We start from the raw sequence: 27,772 nt of genomic DNA, 5'->3' as shown, positions 1-27,772 counted from the left end.
TTCAATGTGGGGGTGGGGAGGTGTGGCATTGGTGCAATAACAGATCTAATTGACAACGCAGCAAGACCACCCACCCACACTACACTGTGACGTCAGCTCAGAACCTACACTCAAATTCTGCGCTGAATCATTCCACAGAAACACAGGCACGCAACTAGCTCACGCAATAGCTGTTAACTAGAGCCTTTCCCTTGTCAATTCTGCAGACACAGCTCACAGCTTCAGCTTGAGCAATCCATGACTACAAAAAGTGTATTTTTAAATTGTCAGGCCTCTGTAATCAAAATGCCCGAGACACCCGCCTCACCTCCCCTCCCTCACCCCAGGGAACTCCTGTCCCCAACTTTCACCTGCTCAGGCACCGTTCATGCTCACAACTAGGGGTATTTGAATAACTAAACATCGAGCACCAAACGCTGGCAAGTTCCGTTCTCACGAGCCCTAGGTTTCAACATCAGAGCAGATGGAGGCCATTCAGCCCCTTGAGGCTGTTCCTCCATTCGACTGGACCACAGCTAATCTGTTTATCAATCCCATTTACCCACCTTGATCCCAGAGTACTTAATGCGCTTGCCTACCAATCGCAGTTTGGATATTTCCAATTGATCTCCAGCCCTGACAACTTTTTGCAAAGGAGAGATTTCCAGATTTTCATTGCCGTCTGAACAAATTGCTTCCCCAACTGACTAAAGAACTTTGGAGCATTCCGGGGTCGTGAAAGGCACCCATTTAGGTGTCGCTGGCAAGGCTGGTATTTATTGCCCATTCCTAATTGCCCTTGAGAAGGTGGTGGTGAGCCGCCTTCTTGAGCCGCTGCAGTCCATGTGGTGTAGGTACACCTACAGTGCTGTTAGGGAGGGAGTTCCCAGATTTTGACCCAGTGACAGTGAAGGAACGGCCGATATATTTCCAAGTCAGGATGGTGTTTGGCTTGGAGGGGAACTTCTAGGTGGTGGTGTTCCCATGTATCTGGTGCCCTTGTCCTTTTAGGTGGTAGAGGTTGCAGGTTTGGAAGGTGCTGTCGAGGAAGCCTTGGTGAGTTCCTGCAGTGCATCTTGTAGATGGTACAATCGTGATGCTGCTACTGTGCATCAGTGGTGGTGAACGAACTTTCTTTTCTCTCATGGGATGTGGGTGTCACTGGCAAGGCCAGCATTTATTGCCTATCCCTGGTGGGGGGCGGTTGGGGGTGTGGGTGGGAGGCCACGAGGTCCTCGCCGCAGAATTACCAGCGACTCGCTTGTCTTTGTAGTCACAGTATTTATATGGCTGGCCCAGAGTCACATGTAGACGAGACAAAGGTAAGGACGATAGATTTCCTAAAGGGGAATTATGGGTTTTTACAACAATCTCGGTAGCTTCATGATCCGCCATTACTGAGGCGAGTCTTTTATTCCAGATTTAATAAAGTGAATTGAAATTCTCTCAGCTGCAGTGGTGGGATTTGAACTCAAGTCTCCAGGTCATCAGCCCAGGCCTTTGGATTACTAGCCCAGTAACGGTCACTCTGCTACCGTTCCCAATTTAACGCTTTTCACAATCTCGGGATGCCCCAAAGCCTTTCGCAGCGGATGTCATACTTTTTGTCAAGTGGGAAACCCAAGGTCGTTTGCGCACAGCAAGATCCCACAAACAGCTACAGCCAATAAACTGTATACATTTTTAAAATCATGCTCTGTAACGTCGGTGGAGGGACAACTCCATTAGGCCAGGGTGGGGGGTGGGGAGAAGCTCCACAGGTCTCCTTCCAAACCTTTCACATCCACGCCGAGGGGGCCTCATTTTAATATCCAATCCGAAAGACAGCATCTCCTGCAGTGCTGCACGCCCTCAATCCCACACACTGGAGCGCCGGCCTAGATTTTTGTGTTGGAGTTGAATCTATGACCTCTGACTCAAGAAGCAAGAATGTTACCCACATAGCCACAGCTGACAGTGGAAATTTCACACACCCTCCTTACTGATTTAAATAAAGCTCACGGCAACATTGCAGGCGATACAATAGTTGAAGTTCAAAGCAAACCGCACAGCTGTCGGAAAGAGGACTTGGTCTGAATGATAGCGCTGATCACTCTCAGGAATGTGAAGTTAGCTAATAAGTGCACAGGCTGACTCAGCACACCCTTATAAAGCTTCGAGCAGGTTGACCCTTCCACCACCAGAGTATGAACTGTCACAGAAATATGAACTTTTACAGCCTTGGTCACGTTTCAAACCAGCAGGAGCAGAAATTATATCAGGTCAACAGCAGAGAAACTGGTCAACTGGCCGAAATGCTCCACACGAACTTCCTCCAACACACTCCCACTTGCCCCCCCACCACCATCCGCCCGCGACCCCCCCAATCACCATCCGCCCGCACCCCCCCCCAACCACTGCCTGCACCCCCCTCCAACCACCATCCGCCCGCGACCCCCCCAACCACCATCCGCCCGCACCCCCCTCAACCACCATCCGCCCGAACCCCCCTCAACCACCATCCGCCCGCGACCCCCCCAACCACCATCCGCCCGAACCCCCCTCAACCACCATCCGCCCGCGACCCCCCCAACCACCATCCGCCCGCACCCCCCTCCAACCACCATCCGCCCGTGACCCCCCCAACCACCATCCGCCCGCACCCCCCTCAACCACCATCCGCCCGCGACCCCCCCAACCACCATCCGCCCACACCCCCCCAACCACCATCCGCCCGCACCCCCACCTCAACCACCATCCGCCCGCACCCCCACCTCAACCACCATCCGCCCGCACCCCCCTCAACCACCATCCGCCCGCACCCCCCTCAACCACCATCCGCCCGCACCCCCACCTCAACCACCATCCGCCCGCACCCCACCAACCACCATCCGCCCGCACCCCCCCCAACCACCATCCGCCCGCACCCCCACCTCAACCACCATCCGCCCGCACCCCCCCTCAACCACCATCCGCCCGCACCCCCCCTCAACCACCATCCGCCCGCACCCCCACCTCAACCACCATCCGCCCGCACCCCACCAACCACCATCCGCCCGCACCGCCCCCAACCACCGCCCGCACCCCCCTCAACCACCGCCCGCACCCCCCCCCAACCACCGCCCGCACCCCCACCTCAACCACCGCCCGCACCCCCACCTCAACCACCATCCGCCCACACCCCCCCTCAACCACCGCCCGCACCCCCACCTCAACCACCATCCGCCCGCACCCCCCCCAACCACCATCCGCCCGCACCCCCCCCAACCACCATCCGCCCGCACCCCCCCAACCACCATCCGCCCGCACCCCCCCCCAACCACCATCCGCCCGCACCCCCCCCCAACCACCATCCGCCCGCACCCCCCCCAACCACCATCTGCCCGCAACCCCACCTCAACCACCATCTGCCCGCACCCCCCCTCAACCACCATCCGCCCGCACCCCCCCTCAACCACCGCCCGCACCCCCCCAACCACCATCCGCCCGCACCCCACCAACCACCATCCGCCCGCACCCCCCCTCAACCACCGCCTGCACCACCCCCCCAACCACCGCCCGCACCCCACCAACCACCATCCGCCCGCAACCCCCTCAACCACCGCCCGCACCCCCCCTCAACCACCGCCCGCACCCCCCCAACCACCATCCGCCCGCACCCCCCCAACCACCATCCGCCCGCACCCCCCCAACCAGCATCTGCCCGCACCCCCCCTCAACCACCGCCCGCACCCCCCCAACCACCATCCGCCCGCACCCCACCAACCACCATCCGCCCGCACCCCCCCAACCACCATCCGCCCGCACCCCCCCAACCAGCATCTGCCCGCACCCCCCCTCAACCACCGCCCACACCCCCCCAACCACCATCCGCCCGCACCCCACCAACCACCATCCGCCCGCACCCCACCAACCACCATCCGCCCGCACCCCACCAACCACCATCCGCCCGCACCCCACCAACCACCATCCGCCCGGACCCCCCCCAACCACCGCCCGCACCCCCCCAACCACCATCCGCCCGCACCCCCCCAACCACCATCCGCCCGCACCCCCCCAACCACCATCCGCCCGCACCCCCCCAACCACCATCCGCCCGCACCCCCCCAACCACCATCCGCCCGCACCCCCCCAACCACCATCCGCCCGCACCCCCCCAACCACCATCCGCCCGCACCCCCCCAACCACCATCCGCCCGCACCCCTCCAACCACCATCCGCCCGCACCCCCCCTCAACCACCATCCGCCCGCACCCCCCCAACCACCATCTGCCCGCACCCCCCCAACCACCATCTGCCCGCACCCCCACCTCAACCACCATCCGCCCGCACCCCCACCTCAACCACCATCCGCCCGCACCCCCCCTCAACCACCGCCCGCACCCCCACCTCAACGACCACCTGCACCCCCCCTCAACCACCATCTGCCCGCACCCCCCCCTCAACCACCATCCACCCGCACCCCCCCCTCAACCACTGCCTGCACCCCCCCCAACCACCATCCGCCCGCATTCCCCCCAACCACCGCCCGTGCCACCCCCCTTCAACCACCGCCCACCCCCCCCCCCACTCAACCACCACTGCCAACGCCCCTCCCCAACCTTAACCACCACCACTACCAAACCCCCTCCACTACCATCCTCATTTCATCTCATGCATCAGCATAACCTTCTCTCTCTTTACATACAAATTTGGAGCAGTAAGCCATTTGACCCCCCCCCCTCCAAGTCTGCTCCACCATATGCATGGCTGCTCTGATCGTAGCCTCAACTCCACATTCCCGCCTACCCTCCAATATCCTTTCACTCCCTTGCCAGTCAAGAATCTATCTACCTCTGCCTTAAAAGTACTCAATGACCCTGCCTCCACTGGTCTCTGGGGAAGAGACTTCCAAAGGTTCACAACATTGAGAGAAAACATTTCTCCACATCTCCATCTTAAATGGGAGATCCCTTATTTTTAAACTGTGTCCCCTAGTTCTAGCCTCTCCCACAAGGGGAAACATCCTCATAACATCCACCCTATCAAGTCCCCTCACGATCATATATGTTTCTCCCTCTCATGTGATTATACTTCTTCTCCGTAAATGTACCTATGCCATTTGCTTCAACTTATGTTCGCAACTTGACATTCTCACCGCTCTCTGACAATGTTTTCCCTTGCCAGGGTTGGCAACAGTTGGTGAGTGGACAGGATGAATGAAGACTGAGCAGTTTATAAGGATGAGAGAGAGCGAGAGAGAGGGGGGCACACAGTTAAAAGAGGGTCAAGTAAGCCCCTTGTACCAACAGTCTGAACACTCATATCTCAGGTCCAGTTTATGTTCAAGAAATTTCCCTAGACCAGATGTTACGCCTGAAAATCTGAACCAATGTCAAATCTCTCCAAAACTCTCCCAATCAGCTCTCTAATCCCCGCCCCGTTACTCAGTCTAGAGTTCCTCAAACTGGAGCCCAGATTGTGTGACTGACACTCTCTAATGTTGAGACCCTCTGGGCAAGGCAAGGGGAAGGAGGCAGGAATGAGAGAGCCAGTCTAGACTCAATGGGCCGAATGGCCTCCTTCTGTACTGTAAAGATACTATGATACTGTGAAAACAGGGCCACCAACTATCAGTCACAAGTAGCTGTAGCACAGGAAATGAGATAATGCGTGCATTTTTTTTTAAATAAAAAGTGTTATTGGGAAATCAGCAAGACTTAGGGACCAACCCGTGTTAAAAGGGTTAAATTGTGAAGACGGGTTACGTAGACAACTCCATTGAGTTTAGAAGATTGCGTGATTTAAATGCACTGGGTACGATGATTAAAGGATTCAAAAGGGTAAAGAGAGAGAAATATTTCCTCTGGAAAGGGGGAGTCCAGTACAAGGGGGCATAATCTTAAAATTAGAGCCAGGCTATGTGGGGTGATGCCAGGAAGCACTTGTTGACACACAGGGATGCAGAAATATGGAATGCTCTTTCCCCAAAATACTGCTGAGGTTGGGGCATCACTTGAAAATTTCAAAACTGCAATTGATAGACTTTCGTTGGCCATGGATACGTAACCAAGGCGAATGAATAGGTTTAAGATACAAATCAGGCATGATTTAATTGGATGGCAGGACAAGCTCGAGGGACTGAATCGCCTCCTTCAGTTCCTCTGCTCTAATCCTAGCTGGGATGAAATCATATGCTTGGCCTTCTTGAGCCACTGCAGTCCCTGTGGTGCAGGTACATCCACAATGCTGGTAAGGAGGGAATTCCGGGGTTTTGGCCCAGCGACAGTGAAGGGGGTAAGGCGAATGATAGTTCCAAGTCAGGGTGAGTGAGTTGATGGGGAGCTTGCAGGTGGTGGTGGTGTCTCCAACCGTCAGCTGCCCTTTACTTTCCGGCTGGCAGATTACTTCTTCTGAAGAAGCGCAGTTAGGGTCATGATGACCAATGGCTGATGAGGCAGGGGACCGCACGTCGCACTTTGGACTGTTCAATCGGGCTATCAGAGCTGGTGGAGTCACATGCCACTTGGGAATGCCCAGTAAGTTCGCAAGACAAGGTGAGTTTTGGGGTGGGGGTGGGGAGGGGGGAGGGGTTTGGGTCAGCAAATACTTGTTTGCCGTTCACTGGCATTTGTCACAAGATGATGCCATGGTGTTTCATGTTTAAGGTTAAGAAGATCTATGCTGACAGAAAAAGCCAAGGGAAAGTATCCCTAGTGCATACAGGACCACATCTGTACATCACATTTAGTTACACTTAAAGGCTTAACCTAGCTCTCATCATTTCTGGTCAAGATTTGGCCCTGCTTACCAGCCTTCCAAACTCCAACTAGTCCAAAATATTTCTGTCCACACTAACCACATTAGTCCCACTCCCCACCCTTCTCCACCTCTTCCCTTGCTCACCTACCCTGTCCCCAAACCATCGAATCTAGAGCCTCCGCTCTCCTTTATAGATCTTTTTGTGGCCTCCCTCTCCAGTTCTGAGCCTTCATAGGACATTACAGTAAATGAAGGAGGCCAATCAGCCCATCATGCCTGTACCAGCTCCCTGACAGAGCTATCCAATTGGCCCCACTAGCGCCCCCTGCTCTTTCCCCACAGCCCTGCATGTTTTTCCTTTCCAAGTATTTATCCAATTCCTTTTTGAAAGTTACTATTGGACCTGCTTCCACCGCCCATTCAGGCAGCACATTCATAACAAACTGCTTCCTGCGTAAAAAAAAAATCTAATTTTCATCATTCCTCTTTTTGTTTTGTCTATTCTTTGAAACCTGTGTCCTGGATTCTCCAGCTGTCAGTCGGAGAAGATTATGCCGAGGGAGAGATCTCTGGTCATGATAAACCTGGAGGGGAAGGGCATGCCAAGGCCAAGTCTCGCTCCTCCAGGTGCGGTCTTCAGTTCCCTGTCAGCCGTATCCACCAGCTGCATCGCGAGGATCACTGCCGAGTGTGTTAGGGCCAGGGACACACAGACACACACACACAGACACACACAGACACACACACACACACACACACACACACACACACACACACACACACACACACACACACACACACACACACAAAACCCCCCCCCCCCCCCCCCCCCACCGGTCTACCTGGCCACCGGCCTCGAGTATTTGAATGCCGAGATCCTCAAGCTGGTCGGCAACGCGACCCGGAATAATCAGAAGACCCTCACCCCACTACCCGCAGCTCGCCGTCCTCAGTGAAGAGGAGCTCAACGAGCTGCTGGGAGGGGTCGCCGTAGCCCAGGGTGAGGTCCTGCCCCAACATCCAGGCTGTGCTGCTGCCCAAAAAAACCGGCCCACCCCCATCAAGGTTTACACCTGAAGGGGTGAGATCTGGTTACCGACCCCCCCTGCTCATGGGAACAAGTTCCCCCTATCTATCTTATGATTCATTGTTTTGAACACCACTATTCAACCTTCCCTTAACTTTCTCTGCTCCAAGGAGAACAATCCGAGCTTTGCTGGTCTATCGAGATAACTGAAGTGTCTCGCCCTTGGCATTATTCCAGTAAATCTCCTCTGCATGCTCTTGACATCTTCAGTGAAGAGCGGTGCCCAGAATTGAACACAGCTGAGACATAACCAGAGGTTTATAAAAGGTTTATCACAGCGACCTCGTTTTTCTACAGGATGCCAAGAATCCAATATGCTTTTTTAAAAAAAAAAAAAACAGCCTTCTTGACCTGTGCCTTCCACATCCTCTTCGCCCCCTAAATCATTGTTAGGGCCTTCAGCCTATGACAGCCTAGATTTTGCAACCCTGCACTTAACTCTCCGCACGTCTACTGGCCTCTGCCACCAAAGAGGCTCCTCAAAACCCATCTCTTTGGTGTAGCCTCTCTCCCTCTGTTAAAAGGCAAGTTCTTGTCGATAATGAGCACCGGGATGAGGAAACTGAACCTATTCATTCTGCTCAAGCATGCAGAGCTCCTGGTACAGGAGTGCCATCAGCTGGGCAAACACAGGGAGCCAGGGGCCTCGAACGTCACCACAGATTAGGCTGACGTTCTCAGTAGTGGGAGTGCTGCTCTGTCAGAGCGGGTCACTGTTTCACAGAATCACAGAACGGGTTGCGACAGGAGGCAGCTACTTGGCCCATCGTGTCTGGGCTAGCACTCTCCAAGACTAACTCAGCTAGTCCCACTCCCCTGCCTTTTACCTGTGGCCCTGAAAGTTTTTTTTACCCCCCTCTTCAGAAAACGATCACAGAATCACACAGTGCAGAAGAGGCCCTTCGGCCCATCGAGTCTGGACCGACACGTGAGAAACACCTGACCTACCTACCTAATCCCATTTACCAGCACTTGGCCCATAGCCTTGAATGTTATGACGTGCCAAGTGCTCATCCAGGTACTTTTTAAAGGATATGAGGCAACCCGCCTCCACCACCCTCCCAGGCAGCGCATTCCAGACTGTCACCACCCTCTGGGTAAAAAAGTTTTTCCTCACATCCCCCCACTAAACCTCCTGCCCCTCACCTTGAATTTATGCCCCCTTGTGACTGACCCTTCAACTAAGGGGAACAGCTGCTCCCTATCCACCATGTCCATGCCCCTCATAATCTTGTACACCTCGATCACGTCACCCCTCAATCTTCTCTGCTCCAACGAAAACAACCCAAGTCTATCCAACCTCTCTTCATAAATTAAATGTTTCATCCCAGGCAACATCCTGGTGAATCTCCTCTGCACACCCTCCAGTGCAATCACATCCTTCCTATAATGTGGTGACCAGAACTGCACACAGTACTCCAGCTGTGGCCTCACTAAGGTTCTATATATCTCCAACATGACCCCCCCCCTTCTTTTGTAATCTGTGCCTCGATTGATAAAGGCAAGTGTCCCATATGCCTTTTTCGCCACCCCACTAACGTGCCCCTCCGCCTTCAGAGATCTGGGGACACACACGCCAAGGTCCCTTTGTTCCTCAGAACTCCCTAGTGTCATGCCGTTCATTGAATACTTCCTTGTCAAATTACTCCTTCCAAAGTGTATCACCTCACACTTTTCAGGATTAGATTCCATCTGCCACTTATCTGCCCATTTGACCATCCTGTCTATATATTCCTGTAGCCCAAGACACTCAACCTCACTGTTAGCCACTCGGCCAATCTTTGTGTCATCCGCAAACTTACTAATCCTACCCCCCACATAGTCATCCATGTCGTTTACATAAATGACAAATAATAGGGGACCGAGCACAGATCCCTGTGGTACGCCACTGGATACTGGCTTCCAGTCACTAAAGCATCCTTCTGTCATTACCCTCTGTCTCCTACAACTAAGCCAATTTTGAATCCACCTTATCAAATTACCCTGTATCCCATGTGCATTTGCCTTCTTTATAAGTGTCCCATGTGGGACCTTGTCAAAGGCTTTGCTGAAATCCATATAAACTACATCAACTGCACTACCCTCATCTACTCACCCGGTCACCCCCTCAAAAAATTCAATCAAATTTGTTAGGCATGACCCCCCTCTGACAAAACCATGCTGACTATCCCTGATCAAACCTTGCCTCTCCAAGTGGAGATAGATACTCTCCTTCAGAACTTTCTCCAATAGTTTCCCTCCCACTGACGTGAGACTCACTGGCCTGTAGTTCCCTGGCTTATCTCTACAACCCTTCTTAAATAGCGGAACCACATTAGCTGTTCTCCAGTCCTCTGGCACCTCCCCCATAGCCAGAGAGGAATTCAAAATTTGGGTCAGAGCCCCTGCGATCCTTGCCTCTCTCAGCAGTCTGGAACACAATTCATCTGGACCTGGAGATTTGTCCACTTTTAAGCCTGCCAACACCTCCAATACCTTGTCACTCCCTATATCAATTTGCTTAAGAACCTCACAGCCTCTCTCCCAGAGTTCAATATCTTCATCCTCATTCTCTTGGGTGAAGATGGATGTGAAGTATTCATTCAACACTCTAGCAATGTCCTCTGGCTCCACCCATAGATTTCCCCCTTGGTCCCTTATGGGCCCTACTCTTTCCCTGGTTATCCTCTTCCCACTGATATACTTATATCTTGGGATTTTCCCTACTTTTACCTGCCAGAGCTTTCTCATATCCCCTCTTTGCTCTCCCAATTGCTTTCTTAAGCTCCAACGTGCACTTTCTGTACTCCACTAATGCCTCTGCTGATTTGCTTCCCTTGTACCTGCTAAAAGCCTCTCTTTTCCTTCTCATTGTAACCTGAATATCTCTGGTCATCCTTGGTTCTCTGGGCTTGTTACTCCTTCCTATCACCCTAGAGGGAACATGTTGAGCCTGTATCCTCCCCATTTCCTTTTTGAACACCCCCTACTGTTCCTCTGTAGATTTCCCCACAAGTAACTGTTCCCAGTCTACCTTGGCCAGATCCTGCCTTATTTTACTAAAATCCACTCTCCCCCAATCCAAAACATTTTTTTGTAACTTGTTGATTTCTTTGTCCATAACAAACTTAAACAGTACCACGTTGTGGTCGCTATCACTAAAATGCTGGCCCACCACCACCTGTCCGGCTTCATTCCCCAGAATTAGGTCCAGCAATGCGCCGTCCCTTGTTGGACCCTCTACATATTGACCTAAAACGTTCTCCTCTACACATTTCAAGAAATCCACTCCATCCAAGCCCTTAACACTATGTTTATCCCAATTAATGTTGGGAAAGTTGAAATCACCAAATACAATTACCCTATTGTTACTGTTTTTACACACCTCCCCAAATTGGGCACATATTTGCTCCTCAATTTCCTGCTGACTATCTGGGGGTCTATAATAAACATCTAACAATGTGATAAAAACAAAAAACTGTGGATGCTGGAAATCCAAAACAAAAACAGAATTATCTGGAAAAACTCAGCAGGTCTGGCAGCATCGGCGGAGAAGAAAAGAGTTGACGTTTCGAGTCCTCATGACCCTTCAACAGAACTAACAATGTGGCTGCCCCTTTTTTATTCCTAAGCTCTACCCACAAAGCTTCATTCAATGCCCCCTCCAAGATATCATCTCTCCTTACTGCAGTAACTGACTCCTTAACTAATAATGCAATGCCTCCTCCTCTTTTACCCCCTCCCTCCCCTGAAGATTCTATATCCCGGAATGTTGAGCTGCCAATCCTGCCCTTCCCTCAACCACGTCTCAGTGATTGCTACTATATCACAATTCCACGTGTCAATCCTCACCTTTAACTCATTCGTTATACCTGTAATACTCCTGGCATTAAAGTAGAGGCCAACCAGCCTTGCCTTACTCCCCTGAAACTTAATGCAGCTGTATTCCCTCCGACTTAATTGTTTTACTGTATTATGATGTGTCCCTATTCTGCTAACATTCTGTGACCCCTCCCCCACCGAATTAGTTTAAACTCCTCCCAACAGCACTAGCAAACCCGCCCGCAAGGATGTTAGTCCCGCTCTGGTTCAGATGTAGACCGTCCTGCTTGTATAGATCCCACCTGCCCCAGAAACGGTCCCAGTGATCCAGGAATCTAAAACCCACCTTCCTGCACCAACTCTTAAGCCACGTATTCATCTGTGCCATTCTCCTATTTCTGAGCTCGCTAGCACGTGGCACTCGGAGTAATCCAGGATTTACAACCCGAGTGGTCCTGCTTTTTGGTCTATTGCCTAACTCCCTGAATCCTTGATGAAAGACCTCATCCCTCTTTCTTCCTATGTCATTGGTGCCAACATGTACCATGACCTCTGCCTTAGCGCCCTCCCCCTTCAGGATGCTCTGCAGCCATTCAGTAACATCCCGGACCCTGGTACCAGGGAGACAACACACCATCCTGGAGCCATGTTGACAGCCACAGTAGCACCTATCAGTTCCCCTGACTATAGAATCCCCTATTACTATTGCTCTTCCTCCCCTCCTGTACAGACAGGCTACTTGTGGTGCCAGAAGCCTTCCAAATACCTTTCGGAAAGCATGATTGTACCTGCCTCCACCACACGCTCAGGCAGCGCATTCCAGATCCTAACCACTCGCTGCATTAAAAAAAACTTCTCATGTTACCTTTGGTTCTTTTGCCAGCCACCTTAAATCAATATCCTTTGTTGGTGCTTAACCCTGACGACAATGGGAAGGGTTTCTCCCCATCTACCATGTCCAAACACCTCACGATTTTGAAAATCTATCAACTCCCCTCTCATCCTTCTCTTCTCTAAGGAGAATAATCCCAGCTTCTCCAATCTATCCAGGTAACTGAAGTGCCCCATCCATGAAACCATTCTCATGAATCTTTTCTGCACCCTCTCTAAAACCTTCACATCCTTCCTAAGGTGCGGTGCCCAGAATTGGACACAATCCTCCAGTTCAGACTGAACCAGTGTTTTGTAAAGGTTCACCATAACCTCCTTGCTTTGTACTCCAGCCATAGAGGGATTGCAGCGAAGATTCACCAGGCTGAGCCCTGGGATGGCAGGATTCTCCTATGAGGAGAGATTGAGCTGACTATATCTGTATTAATTGGAGTTTAGAAGAATGAGAGGGGATCTCATTGAAACGTATAAAATTCTGACAGGGATGGAGAGACTGGATGCAGGGATGATGTTTCCTCTGGCAGGTGGCCGGGGGGTGGGGTGGTCTAGAACATGGGTCACAGTCTCAGGATACAGGGTAGACCATTCAGGACTGAGATGAGGAGAAACTTCTTCACTCAGAAGGTGGTGAACCTGTGGAATTCTTTACTACAGAAGGCTGTGGAAGGCAAATCATTGAATATATTTAAGGAAGAAATAGATATATATCTAGACTCTAAAGACATCGAGAGGTATGGGGAGAGAGTGGGAGTATGGCGCTGGGATAGAGGATCAGCCATGATCATATTGAATGGCGAAGTAGACTCAAAGGGCCACATGACCTACTCCAGCTCCTATTTTCCATCTTTCTATGTTTATGCAGTGTTCTAAGAACAAGGGAGCTCCTGTGCTGTCCTGGCCCTGATTCTTATTGCCAGCACCATCTAAGGCAGACATCAGAAATAGGAGCAGGGATGGACCTCAAGACTGCTCCGCCACTCAGTGCAATCATGGCTGATCTTGTGCCTCAACTCCACTTCCCTGCCTGCTCCCCATATCCCTCAACTCCCTGAGAAGCCAAAAATCTATTGATCCCAGGCTTAAATATATTCAATGATGGAGTGTCCACAACCCTGGGGGGGGTAGGGAATTTAAAAAATTCACAACCCTCTGAGTGAAGAAATTCCTCCTCATCTCAGTCCAAAATGAAAGGCCTCTTATCTGGAGACTGTGCCCCCATGTTCTAGATTCCCCAGCCAGGGAAACAACTGCTCAGTATCTACCCTGTCAAGCCCCTTCATAAATCTTGTATGTTTCTTTGAGATCACCTCTCATTCTTCTAAACTGCAGAGAATATAGACCCAATTTACTCAGCCTCTCATCATAGGGCAACATCCCTCATCCCAGGGACCAATCTAGTGGGGCTTTGCTGTACCTCCCTCTGTCGCTTAGCATAGAAGTATGAATTCAGAAAATGCTGGGAAGTGAGGCACTCCTTTAATAATTTAGTCAATGTAAGATTCCGAAGTACGGGTGACGGTGGAAAGAAACGTCAAGCTGTTGTAAAAGTTTAGGTCAGGAAGTATTCTGACCTTTGGCTGACTGGAAGCTTTGGAGAAGCATTGTTGTCTACTAAGCTTTACAGTAAGACAATGGCAAAGATAAAGAACTGTGCTATATTAACAATTTCTCAGTGACTGTGCCCGTCTCCGACTTACCCCATGTGGATTTCAACTGAAATTCCATCCCTCTTGTTTCGAACCCACCCAGGATTACAGGTATCTCCGGGACATAAAACGTTTCTCGGACTGCTGTTCCTGTCCACATTCTGAGATCCACACTCAGTGCCATGCGCCGCCATATGAACACACTGGACCACTCCCTCCAGCAGCACCGCCGCACCCTTTTTTAAAGCTGCGTGTGCCCCCAGTTTCATTTTATTCTTCATCTCATCCGATGCCTCAACAAGAAACTTTTTCTCTTTCTCTCAAGTGCTAAGGAACGCAAGCTCCAACAACTCATCGACACCAACACCCATCTAGGACCCTCCACCCCTGCCTGTCCCTCCGTCCCCACCCAATCTTCTAATCCCAGCCCCGGCCATGTACTCACTATACCCTCTGACCTTCCCCTCTCCAACGCTGAACGTTCAGTGCTCAGCAAAGGACTTAGTTTCATACCCTTACACCCTCACCTCAATGAATTTCGGGCTCGGCACGATGCTGAACTCTTCTTCCGCCGTCTTCGTCTCCGTGCTCACATCTTTGGGCAGGAGTCCTCTCCCCGTTCAACGGATCCTTTTACCCACCTCCTATATTCTCCCTCCACCTGGACCCCTCCCTCTGGATTCTTACCTTCTCTTGATCTTTTCATTGAGAACTGTTGGCGCAACATTAATCGTTTCAATTTCTCTGCTCCTCTCACCCATTCTAATGTGTCTCTCTCTGAACTTACTGCACTCCATTCTCTCAGGTCCAACCCCAACATTGTCATCAAACCCGCTGACAAGGGTGGTGCTGTTGTTGTCTGGCGCACTGACCTCTACCTCGCGGAGGCTGAGCGTCAACTCACAGACACTTCCTCCTACCTCTCCCTGGACCATGACCCCACCACTGAACATCAAGCCATTGTTTCCAGGACTGTCACTGACCTCATCTCCTCTGGAGATCTTCCTTCCACTGCTTCCAACCTGATAGTCGCCCAACCTCGGACGGCCCGTTTCTACCTCCTACCCAAAATCCACAAACAGAACTGTCCCGGTAGACCGATCATGTCAGCTTGCTCCTGCCCCACGGAACTCATTTCTCGTTATCTTGACTCCCTTCTCTCTCCCCTTGTCCAGTCCCTTCCCAACTAAATCCGTGATTCCTCTGACACCTTACGTCACATCAACAATTTCCAGTTCCCTGGCCCCAACCGCTTCCTCTTCACCATGGACGTCCAATCCCTCTACAGCTCCATCCCTCACCAGGATGGTCTGAGGGCCCTTAGCTTCTTCCTCAAACAGAGGCCCAAACAATCCCCATCCACCACTACTCTCCTCTGTCTGGCTGAACTTGTTCTCACACTGAACAATTTCTCCTTCAACTCCTCTCACTTCCTCCAAATAAAAGGTGTGGCTATGGGTACCCACGTGGGCCCCAGCTATGCCTGTCTCTTTATGGGGTATGTGGAACATTCCTTGTTCCAGTCCTACTCCGGCCCCCTTCCACAACTCTTTCTCCGGTACATCGATAATTACTTCGGTGCTGCTTCATGCTCTCGTCGGGACTTAGAAAAATTTTTTAATTTTGCTTCCAATCTCCACCCCTCCATCATTTTCACATGGTCCACCTCTGACACTTCCCTTCCCTTCCTTGACCTCGCTGTCTCAATCTCTGGTGATAGACTGTCCACCAATATCCATTACAAGCCTACCGACTCCCACAGCTACCTCGACTACAGCTCCTCACACCCCGCTTCCTGTAAGGACTCCATCCCATCCTCTCAGTTCCTTTGCCTCTGTTGCATCTGTTCTGATGATGCTACCTTCAAAAACAGTTCCTCTGACATGTCCTCCTTCTTCCTTAACCGAGGTTTTCCACCCACGGTCGTTGACAGGGCCCGCATCCATGTCCGGCCCATCTCCCGCGCATCTGCCCTCACGCCTTCTCCTCCCTCCCAGAAACATGATAGGGTCCCCCTTGTCCTCACCTATCACCCCACCAGCCTCCGCATTCAAAGGATCATCCTCCGCCATTTCCGCCAACTTCAGCATGATGCCACCCCAAACACATCTTCCCTTCACCCCCCCGGCGGCATTCCATAGGGATCGTTCCCTCCGGGACACCCTGGTCCACTCCTCCATCACCTCCTACTCCTCAACCCCCACCTATGGCACCTCCCCATGCCCACGCAAAAGATGCAACACCTGCCCCTTCACTTCCTCTCTCCTCACTGTCCAAGGGCCCAAACACTCCTTTCAAGTGAAGCAGCATTTCACTTGCATTTCCCCAAACTTAGTCTACTGCATTCATTGCTCCCAATGCGGTCTCCTCTACATTGGAGAGACCAAACGTAAACTGGGCGACCGCTTTGCAGAACACCTGTGGTCTGTCCGCAAGAATGACCCAAACCTCCCTGTCGCTTGCCATTTTAACACTCCACCCTGCTCTCTTGCCCACATCTCTGTCCTTGGCTTGCTGCATTGTTCCAGTGAAGCCCAACGCAAACTGGAGGAATAGCACCTCATCTTCCGACTAGGCACTTTACAGCCTTCCGGACTGAATATTGAATTCAACAACTTTAGATCTTGAACTCCCTCCTCCAGCCCCACCCCCTTTCTGTTTCTTCCCCTTCCTTTTGTTTTTTCCAATAATTTATATAGATTTTTCTTTTCCCACCTATTTCCATTATTTTTAAATTTTTTATGCCCTGCTAGCCTTTCCACCCCACCCCCACTAGAGCTGTACCTTGAGTGCCCTATCATCCATTCTTAATTAGCACATTCCTTTAGATATCACCACCTTCAATGCCTCTGTGTTCTTTTGTTCTTTTGTCTGTGACATCTTTTGATTATCTGTTCCTATCACTGCTTGCTTGTCCCTACAACCACACCACCCCCCCAACTTCTCTCCCCCCACCCCCACCCACCTTAAACCAGCTTATATTTCACCCCTCTCCTTAGATTCACTCAGTTCTGTTGAAGGGTCATGAGGACTCGAAACGTTAACTCTTCTCTTCTCCGCCGATGCTGCCAGACCTGCTGAGTTTTTCCAGGTAATTCTGTTTTTGTTTTGGATTTCCAGCATCCACAGTTTTTTGTTTTTATCTCTTGGTTTAATTGACTGCCACTCTTCTTCAAGAAATGCCTACCTTGAAGAAGTTTTGTTCCTCTCTGCGACAAGATTTCCGTATCTCTCTTTTGCCTTGTTGAGGGGTGGATGGGGGAGGGAGGAGGGATGAAACCAGGACCTGTTTATGCTGTATTCTTCAGTACCACGCCTGACAGTGTAGACATGGAGAAAGAGAGTAGGGGGGTGTGTGTGGTGCTCAGAGGGCACAACAGGACATGAATAAATAAATATTCTTTCAGGCCTGTGCATCTGAAAATTCTGTTTTCTTTGGTCATTGGATGATGTGCATGCAAAAATATTTGGCTGAACTCAACATCCAGTTCATGTGAGCCCAACTCACCACTCTGCAACTGGCTGACTCAACCAATCAGAGTTTTCTGCAGAACTGCAATAATTGGGATGATTCACACATTAGGCAAATTTCTGTCCCTTTGTTCTTCCAGTGATGCTACCCCAGCATCCCACCCCACCCCTCCTCCCATTCCCACACAAAGGCTTTGGATGCCCAGAGTGCCAATTTAAATTTTCAGGACTAAAATGGCAGATTTTTTTTTCAAATGAGGTAAGGCCGTCAAGACATAAGGATCGAAGGCTGGTAAACAGGTTGAGCTACAGATCAGCCAAGGTCTACCTAAATGGTGGAACAGCCCTCAAGGGGCTGAATGGTCTCCTCCAGTAAGGTACCTGCCAACCTCCAACAAGTGTCCGAAGTAACCCATACTTTGTCTGACCACCTGGACACTTCATTGCAAGAGGGAAGCTATGGATAAACATATTCAAGTCGGTCTGTGATAAACTGTGGAACTTGGAAGTATGACAGATAATTTCATGGAAACATTTAAAATCTTCAGAGGGCTCGACATGGTGGATGCTGAGAGGGTGTTTCCTCCTCCCCCACCTGGAGAGTCTAGAACGCAGGAATAGTCTCAGGAAAAGGGGTCGGCCATTCTGGACTGAGATGAAGAGACATTTCTTCACTCAGAGGGTTGTGAATCTTAGGAAGTCTCTACCCCAGGGTGCTGTGGTTTCTCAGTCATTGAGTTTATTCAAAGTTGAGATTGATAAGGTTTTTGGACACCAAGGAAATGTGGGATATGGGGTTAGGACAGTAAAGTAGACGGAGGTCAAAGATCAGCCACAATTTTATTAAATAGCGGAGCACATCTTACACAAGCTGGTTCATTCTAGCACCCTTGATGTTTAAAAAAAAATTACCCCAAGTAGCTTTACAGATCGAATTAGATATGGGAATGGAGAGTTTACCAAAACCTTGGTTGAAAAGTTGGGCCTTGAGAAAGTTTTTAAAAAGCGGAGAAAGTTGGAAGTGTGCGGGATTGAACATCACAAGAGTATTACATCGTATTTACAGCCCACAAGCAGGCCATTCAGCCCAACAGGTTTATGCTGGTGTTTATGCTCCACACGAGCCTCCTCACACACTCTCATCATCTCACCCTATCAGCGTATCCTTCTATTCTTTTCTCCCTCATGTATTTATCCAACTTCCCCTTAAATGCATCTGTGCTATTCACCTCAATCACTCTGCAGAACTGCCGAATGGAGACAGCACAGGAGATGACTATTGAGCCTGTGCTGGCTCCTTCTGCAAGAGCAATTTAACCAGCCCCACTTTTCCAACGTTTCCTCACAGCTTTGCAAATTCCCTCTCTTCGGATAATTATCCAATTCTCTTCTGAAAGCCAAGATTGAATCTTGGGCCTTTGGGGGGGTGGGGTGGCTGATGGGTTGGTGGGTCAGACCTTTGGGTGGGGGTCGGGTCATCAGATCCGGCCTTGGTGGGGGAGGGGGGGGGGGGGGGGTGTTGTCAGTTTGGATCAGGTTGGCCCTTGGTCAGCAGGGGGGGGGGGGGGGGTGGGTGGGGGTTGTTGTTGGCTAAGGTTGGGGTGGGTGGGTCAGGTCCCACTTAGGTGGGGGGTTGGTGGGAGTGAGAGTAATTGTGGGGGGGGGGGGGTGGATGAGAGCCAGGTCTGGCAGTGGGTGGCTGCGAGAAAAAGTCCCCATGTGGGTGAGGGGAATCTGTGAGTTGGGGAATTCCCACCAAGGGAGAGGGGTGGGGTGGGGGGTGTGTGGCGGGTGTAGTCCCTAGAGGTGTGGGGGCGTGGGAGTCCCTTTGGGGGGTGGATGGTAGTCAGGGGTGTGGGGGGTGGGTGGAGAAGCCGCCTGGAGGTTCAGAGGGGTAGTCGGTGTGGTTTTGTGCAATAGTCACCAGAAGTTGTAGTGGTTTTAATTCTTCTAACTTTTTCTGGTGTAACTATTGGTGTAACCTGGTTGGATCCATCCGAAATTCGCATTTTTGGATGATTCCCAGTGCAGGGTAATTGCCATTTGGAAGTTTGCACTTCTTAGGCAATTGCCATGCAAACCTTACCTGGGAACATCTGGGAAGGGTTCCCCAGCGCACATTTGGGCCACCCCAGAAGTTCCTGCTCAATGGTTTCCCTCATATCACCTTGGGTTCTTTTCCTTTAAACCTGTCCCCTCTGGTTCCTGATCACTCTGCATTCTCACTACACTTTTTTCTCTGTTTTTTTTAAAAACAGGATTTATGAGTGATCATCCTATATTTATTGCCCCCAGTTTCTGGTTTCCCCCACAAGTAGGAACATTTACTCAGTCAAACCCTCAGGTTACCCCCACTGGGCTCTCCCTTTGACCAACTTAAGAAATGGCAGGAGTAGGCCACTCAGCCCCTCGAGCCTGCTCCACCATTCAATAGGTTCATGGCTGATCTGCTCGTGGTCTGAACTCCACCTTCCTGCCCGTTCCACATAACCCTCGACTCCCTCGTCAATCAAAAATCTGTCTAACTCAGCTTTGAATATGACTCTGCCTCCATAGCTCTCTCTGGGGCAGAGAATTCCATAGATTCACAACGCCCAGAAAAATTTTCTCCTTATCTCCATTTTAAATGTGAGGCCCCTTATTCTGAAGCTGTACCCCATGGCTCTTGATTCCCCTACGAGGGGAAACATCCTCTCAGCATCTACCTTGTCAAGCCCCCTCAGAATGTTTCAATAAAGATCACCTCTCATTCTTCTAAACTCCAATGAGCATAGGCCTAACCTTTCCTCATAAGAAAACCCGTTCATCCCAAGAATCAACCAAGTGAAACTTCTTTGAACTGCCTCCAATACAAGTATATCCCCCCCTTAAAAAAAGAGGAGACCAAAACCGTGCACAGAAAAACAGAGACCCGGCCTGTTTAGTTTTTCAGGCTTGGTCCGCTGATTACGGAGAGTCAGGGGAGGAGGGCAGAAAAATGACAAGGAACTGAAGGGTATGGAGTCGTGATGCGCAGCTGGGACGAGCTTTCAGAGATAGGAAGGGGGTGGAGACCATCGAGTGATCAAAGCGAGGAATTTAAAATTCTTGTGCTGAGGGATGTGGAGTGAACACGGGGTGGGAAGGATAGGATTGATGAGAGGAACTCAGTCCAAAACAAAACCAAAACCCAGTCACCTCAATTAAGCGGGTTTATGGTGGGCAGAGGATTAATTGACTCAGTAAAAAGCCTAGAGCAGGGGTCCGCTCCTAAATTTTTTTTTTAAGCAGGAACCCCCCCCTCGTATTTAAATCCAAATGGTCGCTTTGCTTCCTTTAATAACGCGGCTCAAACTCTGAAGCGGAATTCTGGACTCAAGGCAGGAAACCAGAACAAGTCTCACCACATTTGATCTAACACAGTTGTGATTTCAGACAAGAGCGCAATCATAAATCCCCAGAGCTAACTATTCCTACATCACAGTACCCAACGGTTGGAAAACCATTAAAATGCTGAAGGATTTCCCAAGAAAACTCTCACTGTTGCACAAGGGGAAGCTGCAATAAAATCATTATGTGTCATCGCCATTAATTGAGATACCTGAATGTTAACACCCTAGTACTGCTACTATACAAAGATAAAGGCAAAATACTGAAGATGCAGGGAATCTGAAACAAAACAAAAAAATCCTCAGTAGGTCTGACAACATCTGTGGAGAGAAATACAGAGTTAACGTTTCGAGTCCATATGACTCTTCTTACAGACTGGAAACGTTAGCACTGCTACTATGCAGTTATGCTCTTCTTTGTAAAGCAACAGTTTCATTAATTGTTAATGTTAATTATTAATAAACCAATTAATAATGGTGTGATCCTGAGGATCAAGCAGGACATATATTTAGTCACAAAACCAAATAATATTTCACCGCACTGTACATCAGATACAGGATATCAGAAGCAACTTCCAAATTAAAGAAATTAAACTAAATCGAATGGTACGAAAGCCCAAGAATACAGAGTTCACCGATTGTACTTTGGACTTTTTTTTAAGGGATTCAGGGGCTTAGTGGTTCCAATTGGTTCCAATTCCCAAGGGCTGGGGTTTGGCAAATCAGCCAGGGTAACCTGCAGCTGATCACTATGCACTGGCTTCCCCTACAAGTGACCTTTCTTTGGAGGGCATTATAGCTACGATGCCCATCCCCCCCCCCCGCCCAAGTCAAATAACACCTGATGCTTTCTACTGCCAAATAACAACTTGCATTTGAATAGCACCTTTAACATAATTAAACAACGTCACAACAGCATCATAAAACAGAATGTGACACCATGCTATAAAAGGAGATAGTGGCTCAAGTGACCAAAAGCTCAGTCAAAGAGGTAGGTTTTACAGAGCGACTTAAAAAGAGAGAAGCAGGGAGGCTCAAGGAGAACATCCAGAGCTCAGGGACCAGGCAGGCAGCTGTACAATTAAAATTGGGGATGCTCAAGAAGCTGGAACTAGCGCAGCACAGATATCTGAGAGGGTTGTTGGGCTGGAGGAGGTTACAGAGATAGGAAGGGGGCAAGGTCATGGAGGGCTTTGAAAACAACAATGAGAATTTTAGAATCAAGACATTGCTTAACCAGGACCCAACACAGGTCAGCGAGCAATGGCGGGGGGGGGGGGGAGTGGTGATGGGTGAACGGGACCCAGCGCACACTCGGACAGGAGCACCAGAGGTTTTGGATGAATCCAAGTTTACAGAAGGTGGGAAACAGGATGCCAGGCACAAGGGCTTTGGCATCGTCAAGTCTGCAGGGCACGGGTGAGCGGGTTTCAGCAGCCAAAGAGCTGAGGCAGAGTTGGGCTGGGCTGGAAATCTCACTGCCCATACCCTCTGATAAGGGGGCATGACAGAAACAAATAGAGAAAATAAACCATACGGTGAGGAGGAGGGGGAGGGGGATAACAGAGTTTCAGGGAAGAACAGCATAGACATAGGGGGTGGTTTAGCCTCAGGACCACTTACAGATTCTCCCTCGCCTTTAGCTGCAGCTCCACCTCAGGCTCAAACAAAGAAAAGTTCTGATTAAGAAGGGAGGAAGAGGGTGAAAAAAAAACAAAAGTTACGCTACAGACCTTCTTGTCCCAGCGAGAAAACTTTTCTGGTGCCCGCGCAAACTTTTCCTCCGCGCACCAAACTTTTCGCCGGGCGCAGGCACATCTGGGCTTCGCCTCCAGGTGCGGCTGCCAGGTGGGCGCACCAGGGCACGGCCGTGCGCAGGCGCGGCGCCGCCACGCCCGCTGGGAGGTGTAGTCTTTACCCACAACCTCTCCTCCTCCAGGAGGCAGACTGCATGCAGCCCAAGGCCCAGCTTCTGGGCGAATCAAGCAGTTGCCAACCCTCCAGGATTACCCTGGAGCCTTCCAGGGATTTAAAGATTGAAAAATCACCTGGGAGGAAAATCATGAGGTCTTTAAAACAAGAAGTGTCTTTAAAATTTCACTCTCTTGGAACGCTTTTACCTAGAAACAGAAAGTTTTGGGACTGAAGGAGGCCACTTGGCCATCAGCCAAATAGGCCATCTCGCTGAAGCGAATTTCCCAATTCTAGGTCCATAGCCCTGCAAACTACAACACTTCAAGAGCATACCCAACAGTTTATTTTTTAAACGGGACGAGGGTTTCTGCCTCTATTGCCCTCTCAGAAGGTAAATCCAGTAAAACTTGGAAATAGAGACAGAAAATGCTGCAAAAAAACTCGACACGTCTGGCAGCATCTGTGGTGAGAGGAAACAGAGTCAACGTTTCAAGCCCATATGACTCCTCTTCAAAACTTGGAAATGACTGGTTGAACTGCAGTTGCGTTTTAAGGTGTATAAGACCGGTTCGGACCAGTGCCAGTCATTTCCCAAGTTGTACTGGTCTTTCCTTCTTTCAGGCAGTGACTTCCAGAATCCAGATTCCCGCCACCCTCTGGATTAAATTGTTTATCTACAGCTTCCTTCTAGTCCTTCTGCTGAACACTTTGAATCTATGCCTCCTGGCTATTGACCTCCCTCTGGGGTCCTTCATCTCCCTTTGTCCCCAAGAAAACAACCTGAGTATTTCCAGAATGTTCTGTTTTTACTTCGGATTTTCAGCATCCAGCCTTTCGATTCCCATCCTTTGCAAAGTTCCCCCATCACTCAAATTGTCCATTCCTGCCAATGTCCTGGTAAATCTCCTCTATATACCCTCTCAAGTACAAGCGCATCTTTTCTGTAAGGGGGTCACCAGAACATGATGCAGTATTTCACTAGTTTTCTATTGGTAGTTTAAAAAAATTGGAAGTAGGCACCACAGCTGTTTGAATCTGTTTCGCCATTCAGTTAGATCATAACTGATCTCTACTTTAACTCCATTTACCTGCCTTGGTTACATATTCTTAAATACTCGTATCGAAGATGAGGGAAAAAGCACTGTTTTATGTTTTATTGACCATCAAGTAACAAAGAATGTTCACATTCCAATTGGAGTGGGAAGGTGAGGATAGACTTGTCGGATGACCAGTGGTGGGAGAGACACATGAGGTAGACAAAGCACATGCTTACATCTGTTTTCCGCATTGTTCTTGTAACAGGTGCTAGTCTGACACAGAGGCTATAGCTTGACGGGGCACAACTCCATGTCAAACATGGCTCTCCCGCTCTTGGAAAAACTCTGCAGGTCTGGCAGCATCGTTGGAGAAGAACACAGTTGACGTTTCGAGTCCTCATGACCCTTCAACAGAAGTTCTGTTGAAGGGTCATGAGGACTCGAAACGTCAACTGTGCTCTTCTCAGCCAATGCTGCCAGACCTGCAGAGTTTTTCCAGGTATTTCTGTTTCTGTTTTTGTTTTGGATTTCCAGCATCCATAGTTCTTTGCTTTTGTCTCTCCCGCTCTTATTGCCTGCCATAGGCACATTGGGAGGATTTGCAGGTTAACTGTCAAGTTTGGCCACATTATGAACTCATCTTCCTTGGCCATCAAGTTCTGGAGTGTGAATCGAACCTGTGGCTTCCGGCTCACAGGTATGGACACCACTCACTGCAACACGAGATGTCCTTCCCAAAGTGCTTTGCAACCAATAAAATACTTCTCGGAGTGTAGCAACTGTTGTAATGCAGGAAATGCCGCAGCCAGCTGGCAATGCGACAATGATCAGATAATCTGGTTTTAGTTTTGTTGATTGAGGGATAAGTATTGGCCAGGACACTGGGGAGAACTCCCCTGCTCTCCTTCGAAATAGTGCCATGGGATCTTTTACATCCACCTGAGACGGAGTTTAATGTCACATCTGAAAGACAGTGCAGCACACCCTCAGTGCTTGTGCCGCATACAAAAAAACACACATTACGCAGGCTGAAAAAAAAAATCACACCTAAGGAAAAATTTTCTTATAACACCTAAAACTAGGGTGACAGTTGCATGCTTCTAGCTATCCAACATCCATGGACTCTCAGCAAGGACAAACTGACACCCCAGTGAGTCACTGTGACAAACGTTACGGACAGTGCTGGCCCCAGTCACTTCGAGACAACACAGTGAGTCAGACACTGACTGCCTGCATGGCAGCTAACTCCAGCCAGAAGAAAAACACCATTAAACAAGGGTATAAAGAGCAACTTTCAGATAACGATACACTTAGTCTCTATCGAGCATTTAGTATTGGGCAACACCGCAATGAAATGCACTCCACCTTTAAATTTATGTTACCCACAGTTTGGAATGCTCATTTTCAAATAAGAGTTATCAGGATAGGATTACTGAGGGCATTCCAAAAAGGTTACTATCAGCCTGGGCCTTGACAGCTACATAAATGCTGATAGCAGCCTTCCTGGAAAACTGTGCATTCCTAAAAGTGGTTTATGCCTGAATTTGGCTGTGGCTGAGTTTGATACAGAATGGTTTCCCCCTCCCTCCCACAATCTTTAGGTCTTTATTTTCTAATCTATAACAATACGGTCAACATGGTCCATTATGGTGTTGCCCAATATTGAATGCTTGATGGAGACTGGCTGCATCATTATCCCACAGTCGCTCTTCATTACCTTACTTAATGGTGTTAGTCTGCTGGCTGGAGTAGCTGGTGCGTACGTGGTCAGTGTCTGACTCACTGGCCTGAACTTCCAGCTCGCCAGACGAAGGTGATCAGTGGGACAGGGAGTGGATGGGAAACCCTGCTCTAGCTGCAAAACCTCTGGCTCACTCCGCCTGGCTGTCCTTGCCTGTCTTGTAGTGAAGAAATTTGTTTACCCTTCAGAGCGATGCATCTGTCACCAGCTTGATGCCGCTGTGGCAGGGCGGATTGTGACACCCCGCAGGGATCTCCCACAGGCCCCTGGAACGAACCTGAGGTGTAAAAATTCAGGGCCACTGGCATTGGGGCGGCCACCTAAGCAGTTTGAGGCTACCTTGGGGCCGATCATTCCACAGATAGAGGTGACTGTTCCTCTGTTGGTGGTGGTGGTGGGCGGGGGGGAGGGGGGGGGGGGGGTGGTTGGGCAGAGGCTTCTTCAGCACTGGACCTCTGTCATGTCAAGGGAGCTAGATCTCAGCTTGTAGACTCTTCCACGAGGTATTGGTGCCTTCTCCTGCCCCTTCTCCTTTGCAATGCCTGCTGGCCTTCGACCCCTTCAGGTTGTACCTCTCGGTCTTGAGGGCAGACTCTATTACCCTGCCTGTGGCCAACTGGTCTCCTCTCCCTTCTTGTCGTCTCCTCCTCATCTCAATCCATTCCCCCAGCAGAGTACACGATGCCCATCTTCAATCTTATGCTTGCAGAGATTTGACCTAAATTATGAAGGGTTGCGTCTGCAGGAAGCCTCTGCAGAGATTTAAACCGCCTAACATACTGCCGGTGAACAAACTGCTCCGCGAAATGAACGCGCCTCCTACCTCCTCACCTCTCTATTCTTTCCGCGCCGTATATCCTGCCCTGGATCCAGAAAGTTGAAAAGACGTGAATCCTACCTGCCCGGTTGCCCCCCTTGCTTCAAGGGTAAAAGCGCACGGGCCACTCAGAATTCGAATCAATTGGACATTTTAATGGCCTTAATTGGCCCTTTAATTGCCAGTGGGTGTGCTTCCTATATTTACACTCGCCCGCCAACCAAACCATCACGAGGTGGCACCTTCCCGTCGTCATCACGCGCCATTTTGTGCTGTGTTGGGACTGGCGCGCGCGTGGGCCCATGTAGAATTCTGGACAGTGCTTTGTGGAATTGTGATTGGGAATTGGGTGGATTGAATGCGGCGCCAACATTGTCCATTCTTGATGTTTGTCACAGTGACTCTTAGTGCCAATTAGTCCCCGATTGAGGGTCCGTAGGTGTTGGGTAACCAGGAGAGTGGGTACGCAAATGCCACTCCTAATCTCAGGTGTATGTGATTTTATTTTTCACTTGTGTATTGTGCGTTGCCTGTATCCAGTGCAGTACTGAGGGAGACCCGCACTGTCGGAAGTGCTGTCTTTCAGGTGAGACACTAAGTGGAGGTGCCATGTACTCCCAAGCTTGAAAAGCACCTTCCTAAAGTCGTCCCACATTTTACTCTAGTGTAAAGGGTTAATGGAAATAAACAATCTACATCATCAGTGATGTAAGATCACATGACAACTGAATCTGCTGAGATATGGTTTACGTGAACATACAGACATACATTCTCTGATAATTATGGTTTTATTTAGTGTGTAACATTCCTTTCAGAATAATGCTTGTTAAGGAAGATCACATGATCTTTAGTACCCAATAGGAGAGTAGCGCGGGCTACCTCAATAGCCAGTAGTTAGTAGTTAGTTGTGTAGAGATAGAGTTTGAGTTGAAAGCATACATGTAGTTGCTGCTGAGTACCTTGTAAATAAACTTTAAGTTTCCATCTAAGGAGTGTCTGTTGATCAACTCTATCAATAGTACCAACTCGGTCACCACTCACAACACATATGAACATATGAATTAGGAGCAGGAGTAGGCCACTCGGCCCCTCGAGCCTGCTCTGCCATTCATGGCTGATCTGAATGTAACCTCAATCCTACCTCAACCTCAACCTCCTGCCTACCCCCGATAACCTTTCACCCGCTTGTTAATCAAGAATCTATCTTGCTCTGCCTTAAAAATATTCAGAGACTCTGTTCCATCGCCTTTTGAGGAAGTGAGTTCCAAAGACACACAGCCCTCAGAGAAAAAATTCTCAT

At 49.9% G+C, this 27,772-nt stretch overlaps 1 protein-coding gene across 2 annotated transcripts in view; it reads right to left on the bottom strand.

Moving 5' to 3' along the window:
- Positions 1–22,830, bottom strand: part of ppp1r13l (protein phosphatase 1, regulatory subunit 13 like) — a 54,371-nt gene extending 31,541 nt beyond the window's left edge. The window contains exon 1 of one of the 2 annotated variants that reach the window (XM_041179101.1): positions 22,697–22,830. The gene's annotated coding sequence lies outside the window, so the exon portion shown is untranslated. Of the gene's footprint in view, positions 1–22,586; positions 22,665–22,696 lie in introns of those variants that run through there. The other variant, XM_041179102.1, reaches the window with a different exon arrangement.
- Between the last annotated feature and the right edge of the window lie 4,942 nt (positions 22,831–27,772).

The sequence above is a fragment of the Carcharodon carcharias genome, chromosome 34 (assembly GCF_017639515.1).
Source record: "Carcharodon carcharias isolate sCarCar2 chromosome 34, sCarCar2.pri, whole genome shotgun sequence".
In the NCBI taxonomy this organism is placed as follows: Eukaryota; Metazoa; Chordata; class Chondrichthyes; order Lamniformes; family Lamnidae; genus Carcharodon; species Carcharodon carcharias.
The sequence above is the reverse complement of the archived record's forward strand: the minus strand, read 5'-3'. Positions and strand labels throughout refer to the sequence as shown.